The 11664-nt window shown below is 36.4% G+C and overlaps 1 protein-coding gene across 3 annotated transcripts in view; it reads left to right on the forward strand.

Annotated features, from left to right (window-relative positions):
• Positions 1-11664, forward strand: part of Naaladl2 (N-acetylated alpha-linked acidic dipeptidase like 2) — a 1236187-nt gene that overhangs the window by 126506 nt on the left and 1098017 nt on the right. The window lies entirely within an intron of this gene.

The following is an 11664-nucleotide window of genomic DNA, read 5'->3' on the forward strand; positions in this document are numbered from 1 at the left end:
ATTTTGTCACTTCAGTTTTTGTTATACGATGTTGGTTTGTTTGTCTTTTATGAAGTTTAATTAAAAATGAATGTCTTCTTTAAAAGCCAATGTGAGTTGTGTCAGAAACAGTTTCAAATGATAAATGAACTTATGCCTATGTACTTCAAGAACTCCTCTCAATTCTTCAGTTTTATGCACATGTTTACCTCTGTGATCCTTCAAAAATCTCATTACTCATGTTTATATTTCCGTTTTATTGGAATTGCAAAACTGGCTTTAGTCAGGTATACAACAATATGCATAGCACATTGCTGAAACTGGCATTTAAACAATTTCATTCTCTGGTATTACTCTGACCAGTGCAGTATTACAGCGTGTGACAAGCTATAATATGATGCTGTGAAACTCTCAATCCAAGCTGTGCAGCAATAGTCTCCAGGGTTGAGAGCTACTGCGTTAGGCTTTATGTAGGAGCACCAGTTGCCTCATTATATCTATCATAGAAGCCCCCCCCCCATATCAATCCTAATATTTGAGGAAACGAAAGACCAGAGTATAAAAATGTTGTACTATCCTTACAGGAGAAACTATGTATCAATAACATGACTTCAAATAGCTGAGAGCAAAGAATAATGGTGGTAAATTACAGCACTATTGTTCTCTTACCCTGAAAGGTGTCAAGGTCCAAAATCCGTTGCTTGAATTTGTAGTCAAAAGTTGGCAACATAAAGACATGTGGTTTGGGATGTCAGAATCTGCTCCCTCACTCTGGGTTTCTAGTTCTCAGTCATAAACCACATAGGACTCTTGTCCCCTCCTCACCGTTCATCCAAAAGATAGCACTTTCATTTCTCGTCCCTTTATCCTTTGCTTCATTTTTATTCTAGAAAATTAAATTGCTATTTTTTAGAAAAAAAGAAAATAAAAAGAAGATAAGCAAATAATAACAATTATCTAACAACTAGAAGTAATCACATTATTCTTGTTGGAAGAAGCTTCTAGACAGGTTGAGGTTTTGTTCAGGACACAGACTCCAGAGGCAAATTGTGTACATTTGGGTCCTGACTTCCCCTGCTGAGGAAAACACCCTTGCGAATGTCATTGACTCTGACTTCCTTGCCAGAATGGCCTAATAATCTCTCCATGGGACAGATAGGAGGATCAAATGAATGACAACAACCAGAAATTCTTAAAGTAGTCATGTGCACATAAGTTCTTGGTCATTCTTAACTATAGCATTTTAAATATAAACAGGTTCATGAGTAACAAATGTTGGATAAACCTACATCAAACAATTTAAAATGTCATTGCAAACTTCAGTAATATTTATTCATCTATAGACTGTCCTACTATTTAGCACTGGTGGTGGACCAAAAACTATATTCTAATTTAAGGTTTTAAATGACAGTAATGTAACTTACTGATCCTCATTGTACGTCTTTCGATTTGACCACTTAGTGATAAATGGTAGGAATTCTTATTTATCATTGTAATGTTATAAAAAAGATCCCATTGCTGAGCCTTACTGCTAATTATATGGACATTCTGTAGAATATTTCTAGAAATTTCTAGGTTGAAAGTTATGTAGCGTGTAAGGCTTTTGTCACTAATTGCCACTCAGGGAGAGCATGTCAGTTTTAGTCGCTTCAGCAATGAATGAGGTCAGAAGTCAAGTTTTTAGAGCACATACAGCTGGCTAGAAGAAAATATTCTAAGAAAACTTCATTTCAAACAGGAGAAAAGTGGGTGTTAGAAATGAGCTCCTTCTTTAGCCAATAGCCTTTGGTATCTTTTTCTCTTGCTTTGGACTTCACTTCCAGCTACTAGATCTCTTTCCTGGTCATGCCTAGGGCTGTTGTATAAGACAGTGATCTGTAAGATTTTCCTTTAAATATTTCACCCTTTTATTAATCATAATTCCAAACAGGTGTGGGATTGTTTTGTGACTTATGCCTTCATTCCATTGATGATCTAACAGTTATGTTTGTTTTCAAATTATCCTTTTGTATGTATTTATTAGGAAGTAAGGTGATAATGATTATCAAATAGGGAATAATATTTCTGCTGGATGGACAAATAGAAAAAGACAGTCCATGACAAATTAATCACACCAGAGTGTAAAAAGTTTTCCCATTGCATGGCTCTACAGTAACATGTCAGAATTAGCTCTCAAAGCAATTGTCCAGCACAGTGTATTGGACTCAGAGTCATGCCTGTTGATTTGAGAAGAGGAAGGCCTGACGTTTGAAGTTGCTAGAACATTTGCTAGATGGAACATGGAAATGAAACATACCCTCATCCTTTTCATCTTGGTGCCTGCTCCTAGGATGTGCAAATGGACCAAGACAGAAGTACACAGTTCCTCTTGCCCACTTAAAGTCTTTAGGAAACTTCAGCTGTTATAGGGAGGACTCCTCTGCTTGATTCTCTTCTTTGTCTTTCACAAGCTCCGGTCTTTAAATACTGAGCCCATTCCTGTTCCTGTGCCACATGAAATGTTAGCATACACAGCACAGATATCTCCCAGGGTACATCTGTTTAATTTGCTGTGTTCTGTATATTGCACCAGTTGAATCACAATGTTAAATTTTTTTCTAGGATTTTTTTTAAAGTTTACTTAGCCATCATATACTATGGTAAGACTTATGAATATGTCACCCAGATGTATTTTTAAAGATTTAAACATTTTGCTGTTATTTTAATGGTACTTTAAGGAAACTAGTAAGTTATATTTGTGTATGAGATTTCAGAGCATATTTCATTTAATAATGAATGTTTCCCAAACCTTTGTTATATGTTAGCCAATTGGGTCATGCTACGTTATGAAGAAAGATAGCTTGGAATTTTTCATTCTGTAGACTACTGGAAATTTCCTTTTTACAGCAACTGCTGCTTTTGTGAATATGTAGAAGGAAGTTGTGCTTTTGAGTCATATTGAAAGTCTTGTACCTGAGAACATATCTAGAGAAGCCATAGGTCAAGGTGGGAACTTGCTCACAGAGGTAGAGTTTGATAGCCTGAGATTTTCCTCTTACATCTGTTTACATTTTAGGTGATATTTCAGGTATATACACTTAATGCTATAGACAGAATATTTGGAAATATAATATGAAGAAATTATTTAAGGACAGTTAAGTTATATCTTTTGGCTTTTCACTAAGAGAAATCTTTCAATGTTGCCATGTCTTCTATAGAAGTCGTTGTTTCCAGTCCTACAGCAGGTGTAGCCCTGGGTGCTAGGAGTGATTCATCCCTGTAGTGTCTGTTATGACTTATCTTTGTTATACTTGTAATGATAACTTCATTAGCAAAAGATTATTGTACTTGCAAATTTTTGAATTCCATGAATGTGTGTGTGTATGTGTGTGTGTGTGTGTGTGTGTGTGTGCATGTGTGTTGAAAGAGGCCACTAGTTAGTTCCTGCCACTTAACACTGAGATAATCACACAGAAACCATATTATTTAAATCACTGCTTGGCCCATTAGCTCTAGCTTCTTAATGCCTAGCTCTTACATTTTAATTTAATCCATTTCTAGTAATCTGTGTATTGCCATGTAGCTGTGGCTTACCAGGTAAAGTTCCATCTGGCTCCAGGAGGACTACATGGCTTCTCTCTGACTCTGCCCTTCTTTCTCCCAGCATTCAGTTTAGTTTTCCCTGACTACCTAAGTTCTGCCTTATCAACAGGCCAATGCTATTCACAGCATACAGAAGGAAATTCCACATCTTGTGCACATGTGAGTGTGTGTGTGCATCTGTGTGGCATGGCATGTGGTTTGGAAGAGTATTTCTGTCCTTCTGTAATGTGCATATAAGCAATTGAACTTAAGTCATTGAAGTTGGCATCAATAAGCTTTACCCATCAAAACATCTCATTATCTCAAATTATTTTAATGTGATTGTGTGAGACAGTTCTTGCCATGTGAGTTCAGAAAATGATCCACAAGTCTTTTTGTTTTCTCTGGTTATCTGTTTCTTGGACTTTAAGCAATCATGCATTGCTGAATGAGTGGGCTGAAGAGTGTCCATTCTCTCATAGTCAGAGTCAATAAGTTCTTTGGTTGGGACAACCCGAAAACCAAATATATTCCTTATCTCTTTGATGATGGCTCTGTGGAAGTGAGTATGCTTCATGTCAAATGCCTGGTATCAGAAATATATTATGCTGAATATATTTTTCAGGTTTTGCAATATTTGCATTGCATAGTGAGATATTTGGGTGATCTAAATCTAAACACAAAAGTTTCATATATAATTTTGATGTATACCATAAAGGAAATTATATGAAATCTTTTTCATAACTTTCTGCATAAAAAAACATTTATGTACATTACAACATTAGAAGCTTCTTCCTGGAAGCTTCAAAGATTACTGCAGGAAAATCTACTGTTCATTGTGGAAAACTTAAACATTATTCATATAGACATATGTTCAACAAAAGGTACACTATAAACAAAACGGGCATGTAGAGGTTCCAATTATTGGTGCATCATGTACATTTCATGGAAGAATCCAAGTGGTTCTCTTTACAAAGTTAATTATATAGCTTTTGGGATAGTTATTAATCTCTCTTTAAAAAATAGCACAAGCTCTTTGTCAAGGTTCATTGTCTTCCAATAATTTTTTTTTTAATTTTATCAGTATTAAAAGGCACAATAATCTCTGCTGGATCTATACCTGACAGTTGAAAAAGTCTCAATTTTCCTTTTATAATTAATTCAGAGACTTTTTACACATAAGTTTTTAATTTTTTACTTGGTGTATGTTGTAAAAAATCCATTCTAAGATAGTATCTTCTCTCTGCATTAAAATTCCTGTAGGGGAAATTCTGGAAGGCAATATGACTAGAATACAATTAAGGTTTGGATTCACTCTAGCTACATGTGCCTCCTATAATTTCTCTTTAGTGACCATCAATTCTTTTTCCACTTCAGCTGTTAATTCTCTGGGATTATTTAAGTCTTTGTCACCATCTAAGGCTTTGTTTAAATGAACTGTTAGGTCAGGTGTTATTCCAACATCTGGTCATATACTGGAAAAATCTCCTGATAATCTTTGAACATCATTAGAGTCTGCAATCAGTCTCTTCTAATTTGTGCCTTTTTTGTTCTAATTTTCTGTAAATCTATTTTGTAACATAGGTAATTGACAGAATTTACTCTTTGCATTTTTTTTTCAGGAGCAATTTGTAATCCCCATTTAGGCAAAACATTTTTTACTTCTTCAAACATTATTTCTAAAGTATCTGCATTTGAGTCAGATAAAAAAATGTCATCTGAGTAATGTTAAATTATAACTTAAGAAATTGCTTGCATATATTTTCAATGGCTAATTTGCAAAATATTGAGTGGGACTATTGAGCATTCTTGTGGGAGGATAGTCCACTGATATCTCCTAGCAGACTGAGAATTATTATAAGTAGGCACTGTGAAAGCAAATTTTTATTGATTCTTTTCTTGTAAAGGTATGGTGATGAAACTATAAGAGGCCATCCTTTTGGTAACAAAGAAGACAGAGGAATTCCAGATTGTAGAGGGCCCATACGTTAGAAAATCCTATTGCCAGCTCTTAGATCTTTCACCATTATCCATTTTCCAGATTTCTTTTTAACAACAAATACAGGAGAATTCCAATGGCTGTTTGAGTCTTCAATATGGTGAGCTCCTATACCAGCTGTTCTAAAGCTTAGAGTTTGTCTTCCATTAAAGGCCATTGTTTAGCCCATATAAGTTTCTCAGCTAAACATTTTAAAGGCAAAGCTGTTAGTACCTCTGAAGGTTTGCTAGTTGCTTTGTGTTCTTGTACAGCCTGAATAACTGGTGACCTTTTTATAATATTTTATAATATTCTTCTCAGAAACATGACTTTGGAGGACTTCAGGAATGTTAACCTGGGTATTCCATTGCTGCAATAGGTCATGGCCCCATGAATTCACTGCAATATTGGTACAAATGGCTTCATCCTTCCTTTCTGTCCTTCTAGCCCTATGCATTCAACCCATATCATGCTTTGTTTTACTTGACATAGGGTTCCAATTCCTAGGAACTGAATGTCTGCCTCTTGAAAAGGCCAATGTGAATGCATTTTCAAGTAATGATAGTCACATCTACACCTGTGTCTAGTAATCCCTTAGTTAGAATGTCATTTATATGTACTTTTAGCTTTGGTCTTTGATCATTTATAAAAGTCTACTAAAATATACATTTTCTATTTCCTATTGGAGTTTTTGACTCATCTTATAGGTCTATTCCATCATCCAGAACTTTATGATTTTTTACAGTAGGCACTGGATTGTTTAACTTTCTTGGTGAGACATGTCCTCGACAGTGACAAGGAATAATTGGGCCTTGTTTGATATCGGGGCTACAAGAAGCCCCCCCAAAGGAGTTGGGTTGCCTTGTCTGTCTCTTGTAGACCTACATTCATTAGTCCAGTGTTGACCTTTGCTACACCTCCTACATATACCAGAAGGCTGAGAATTCTTATTCTCGCCATTTCTAGAGGAGACATTATTCCCAGGAATTCCTTGACTACAGTCCCTTTGTAGATGTTCTATTCTTCCACAATTAAAATATTTGGCATATTGGTGTCTCATCATACTATTGGAAATCACTTCTCCTACCCAAGCTTCAATACTATAGTCAAATGTTTCAACATTCATTGTATGTTTGTGTAGGAGGTCCTTTTGTCTATATGTTGCTTTTATTGGACAATGAATAAAGAAACTGGCTTGGCCTGATATGGGAAAACTTAGTTAGGTAGAGAAGACAGAATTTAATTCTGGGAGGAAGAAAGCAGACACCATGGAGCCATCAGAATTAGACATGCTGAATCTTTCCTGGTAAACCACTGCCCTGTGGCAATACACAGATTAATAGAAACTGAGATGGAAGAGTTAGCCAATAAGAAGTTAAAGCTAATGGGCCAGGCAGTGTTTTGATTAATACAATTTCTGTATGGTTATTTTGATGCTAAGCTAACCAGGCAGCAGGATGAACAAGTGGGTCCTCTCCCTCGCAACAGTATGTGATATAACCTTTAAAGGCTAAAGGATCCTCTTACATTCTAAGTTGGCATTTTCAGAAGACAAGGATTAAATATTAGTACATATCTTACTCTTAATTGTACAGCCTTAGTTAATCTTTGTAAAAAGTCAGTAAAGATTTCTCTCTGACCCTGTATAACCCTAATATATGACTCAGGCCTATTTCCTGATTACTGAATCCTATCCCAAGCATTTAAAGCTGCTGTGCTACATAGGGACAAAGTGTGTTCATCATAGCAAGCCTGTTCCTGAGGATCAAAGTAATGACCCTCACCAAAAAATGTGATCTTTGGAAGTCTCAAATCCTTTTGCTTTTGTCTGTTGCTCTAAAATTTTTGCCTCTTATCTCAAATAACACTTACAAAGCAGCTGAGGTCCATTTTTAGAACCACTGAGATTAATTGAAGCCAATTGTGTGGGGTAGCCTTAGTGCTTGAAGCCCACATTTTCACCATTTCCCTGACAAATGGTGAATGTAGCACATAAGAAACTATTGCTTGTTTTATTTCTTTTTAGATTGCCCATATGTATTGGTTCCCATGCATATTCTTTGACTACTTTAGGATACTTTGTGCCAGATGGTCTTTATGAGGAAATTACCAGATATGCAGTTGAAACTGTGTAAGTCATCCAGGGGTCTGGCACATACTGATGAGGCTAAATCCTGTCCTTGTACCTTCTGTCCCTGCACATCAATTTCAATAAATTCCTCAGTCTTTTCAAATCTTTTTACTACTGTTTTTTGTAAAAGTCTGAATCTCTTGTCCTTGTTCTGTTCTAATGTCCTCACTGAGGATTCCAACTTGTTCAGTAAAGATATGTTTCATCCTTGGACATATCTTAACTTTTCAACAGATTCTGACAGTTAGATTCAACAGTATAAATTCTTTCAGATAATTCTGTCAAATCAATGCTATCCCTCTCCCTAGTATTGGACCATTTTTAATGAGATAATATTGAAAACAAAGCTAATTTCTAGAATCAAATAAAGGAAAGGAAAATATCATAATTCTTGCACAATACCCTCCATAATATAAACAAAATAATTATTCAACTCCTGGAACTTATCAGTCATTTTTTGTAGTTTTTCAGATCTTACCTTTCAATTACAACGAATTGGAGTAGGTGTATTAATCATTATCGGCCAGCAGGTGTTGCAGTTACAGCCATGTGGCTGAGAGATGCAAGCAGCAGTGAACAGCATGTGTTGCTTACTTAGGTACTGAAAAATATGCTTTGTTTAACAAATTGACAACAGTTATTAAGGCAATAAAATGATTTTGAGAGTTGGGGCGCAGAATAAAGAAAAAAATCCAAAGTTTTTTGTTAGTGTGAGTTGTGGACTGTGTGCAAAGTGGGGATAGCAGGCAGTAGTGTGTGAGCTGCCATGTGAGTTCTGAGCCAGGGAGCCATGAGCAGTAGCCTGCTGCATCTGAGCGCCGGCTAAGGCCACAGGCTAGACACTCAGTGCCCAATATGCCGTATGGCTGGGGTACTAATACAAAAAAGTGTGGACTGGTCCCTATGTTTGGGCACCAGATGATGGCAGAAGATACAAAATAATCCCACACCAGTTCAGAATTATTTATAATAAAGGGTTATTTATTTCGGGGAGACTTACATGTCACTGTCCTAGATCACAGTCCTCTGCATGAATGGGGAAAAGGAACAGAGTCTAACAGCCAGAAGTGAGAGCAAGAAGCAAAAGAGTGAGCACAGGCTTTACAGCTACATTTATATATAAGAGACCATACCCAAGTGGGCTGGTATCATAAACCCTATTGGCTAAAGATCAGGAGGAACTCCCACAGCAGGTGCCCTGTCTTGGACTGGTTCATTATTTTGTTCATGGTCCTTTATGTGTGTGAGCTAATTTTGCCTCCTTTGTGTCACAGTTGTCTGTGTTAGTCAAAAGTATAGCTCTAGCTATTGTGAAACACCTATTCTGAGCAGCACCGTAGCAGCTCAAGTAATAATGCTGGGCTTGCAACATTTGAAAATCACATTGATATTTCTCATATATATGTATGCATGTATATCATATATATATGTGTGTGTATACATTTATGTTTTATACATATTATCATATATTTGATTATATGTGATATATATAATATAAATCCAAATTTATATCAATTTCTGTCCTTCCTTTTCTTTCTCCAGGCTCTCCAAGAAACCATTCCTCTTCTCCTTCTCTGTGTTTCCTTTGCCTCTTTTTCTTTGATTATAGTTGAGTACCACTTGATGCTCAAACTCACTTTGTTATAGATTCTAACAGAGTAATGCTGGTTCTGACATGTGAAATAGTCAATGCTGTTAGAGTTTATCAAAAAGTTCAAAGGATTTTTATTTTACTGTGATGATCCTTGAAAAATGATATCTGAATATATTTGGTATTTGAATTTTAGATTGCAAAATGTAATAAAGTGTGCTGAGGATTTTCCTTTGATGTTTCACCAGCTGTCTATAGTATAGCTTACATGGGGAAATCGTACTTAACTCGGTTTACTTTCATTAGAAAACACATTCATGTAATTAATCACAATAAACCCTGTTTTCTTTATTTTTAATAATGAAAAACATCCTGGGTGTGTGGTAGGAACATGGAGGCATTGAGTTGAAACTCCTTCTTCTTTGGCTTATTCTAAATGTAACTTCAATAGGTTGCAATCACCTCCCCCAAGTCATCTTTCCATAAGTAATACAACACACTTAAGTAGATGGCCAACACAAAATGAACTCAATGGTGCTTTTGTAGACTCTTTGTCTCATAAAGCTTTGTTTGGGACATGTTTGTTTAAGTGTTTTAATGGTCCTTAGCATCTATATTTTGGTTTCCAATTTTTGGGGTTTTGTGTATGTATAAGAATGTATGTTGCTTTTTATTTATTTCTTTTCTGGTTTGTCATGTTTGTTTTTTAAAGAGAGGTATCATAGAGTTGGGTGGGAAGATCTGGGAGAAGTTGAAAATCCTTTGATTGGTGGTGTTGGTACACAGTCGGGAGGCCACTCGAGTGAGGAATGTGTTGGGACTGATGCGTTATTTAGGCAGGTTTTTCCCAGCATCTATACACTGGTTTTCTTCCTTGAGGTTTACATGTCACCTATTAACACAGATACCGCTTCCCACGTGCACAATTCTCATTTCTGAATTGGACTGTGGCTCCAAACTCTGTTATGCTGACAACTCAGGCCAGTCAATCACAGCAAGGCCCAGCGAGGCAGTATGGAGCAACTAATATCTCCTAGAGTTGCCTCTTACCTTGAGTTACAGAGGTCATAGAGATTTCTGCTTTTCCTTAGAAGTTCTCATTCATAGGACCTTGGGAGCAGCATATGTTAAGCAGATATCTAAATAGCTTTGAAGATGAGGCAACAATGGAAATCTTGGAGTTGAGTTTGAGCTTATATATGAATTAAAACCACATGCTACGTAGTTGCTATGAGACACTCCAGGTCCTCCTTCATAGGTATTTACTACAGATAGAAGTTCTTCTTCCTAAAGCTTTACTGATGGAGTAAACAGTTATTCACCTCATTGTTTTGCTACCTGATAGCATTTCTAAGGCATCTTGATAAATTTTAATAACCAACTCTCCGTAAAACTATATGTTATTTGTTTGTTTCCATGGTACAAATATACTTGCTCTGGCAATTTTCTTTTGACCATCTTCCAGCACCTGATGTAAAGTGTTTAAGTAGTATGGGCGCTTGACTCTCATGGGATAGAGACACGCTGTCCGTCCAGTTTAGACACAAGATTCCTTGATCTTCTGTTCCTCCCTTCTGACTCCCTTCTTTCTCTCACCTTTTCTCCAACAGATTGATCTCTGTTTTATCAGGCCAATGAACAACAAGAGTGGGGAAAACTGTAACTTTAAGGGGAAAGCTTTATCATTCAAATGAATGATTATTACTTGCATTCGAGAAACCAGCCTTTCTCACCCTTCTCTCAGCTCAGCTCCTCAAACTTTGCTGCAGGCTTCCTTACTTTACTGTACAGCCCTTTCTTTCCTTCACATATACATCAGCTACTGCCCCTCTGTTGCCTGATCCTGAGATATCCCTTATTAAAATAAAACAAAACAGTCTAAGAACAACCGTTCCTATTACATTGCATTTCTTTACATTTAAAACACAATCTGAGTAGTTGGCTCTCTGAATTCTAACTTTTTCATTTTCTGCTGTTTCATTTCTTCTCTTCACCATTTGACTCCTGTTACTACTACTTTGTGAAACTGTTTTTGATAAAGTCAACATGTCAAATACAATGAACATGTACATGATCTTAAATTACAGGGCCACTCTACTCCAAGTTCATGATCATCTTGTCTCATCATGCTTTGTACACTATTGGCCTGGCTCTCTTCAGCATCCTGGGTATCTACCCTGACTTTCAGATTTCTAAATAATCTTTGAGGTTGAGGACTCACTCATTAATAGTGATTGCCATAATATGTTTGGGGTTTCTAGTTTTTATCCTGACTGTACTTTAGCTGTAGATTTACTCACTTTGTTAAACATGCCCTTTCTAGGTGATTTGGTTTCGAAGGTGTTTTCTCACTAACTCAAAAACTACATGTGATCCTCATGACCAGCTTTAAATTAAGATAAGTAGTGTTGTGCTAGATGCTTC

This window comes from Alexandromys fortis, unplaced genomic scaffold (assembly GCF_014885135.2).
Source record: "Alexandromys fortis isolate MF-2015 unplaced genomic scaffold, M_Fortis_MF-2015_v1.1 scaffold_41, whole genome shotgun sequence".
Classification (NCBI taxonomy): domain Eukaryota; kingdom Metazoa; phylum Chordata; class Mammalia; order Rodentia; family Cricetidae; genus Alexandromys; species Alexandromys fortis.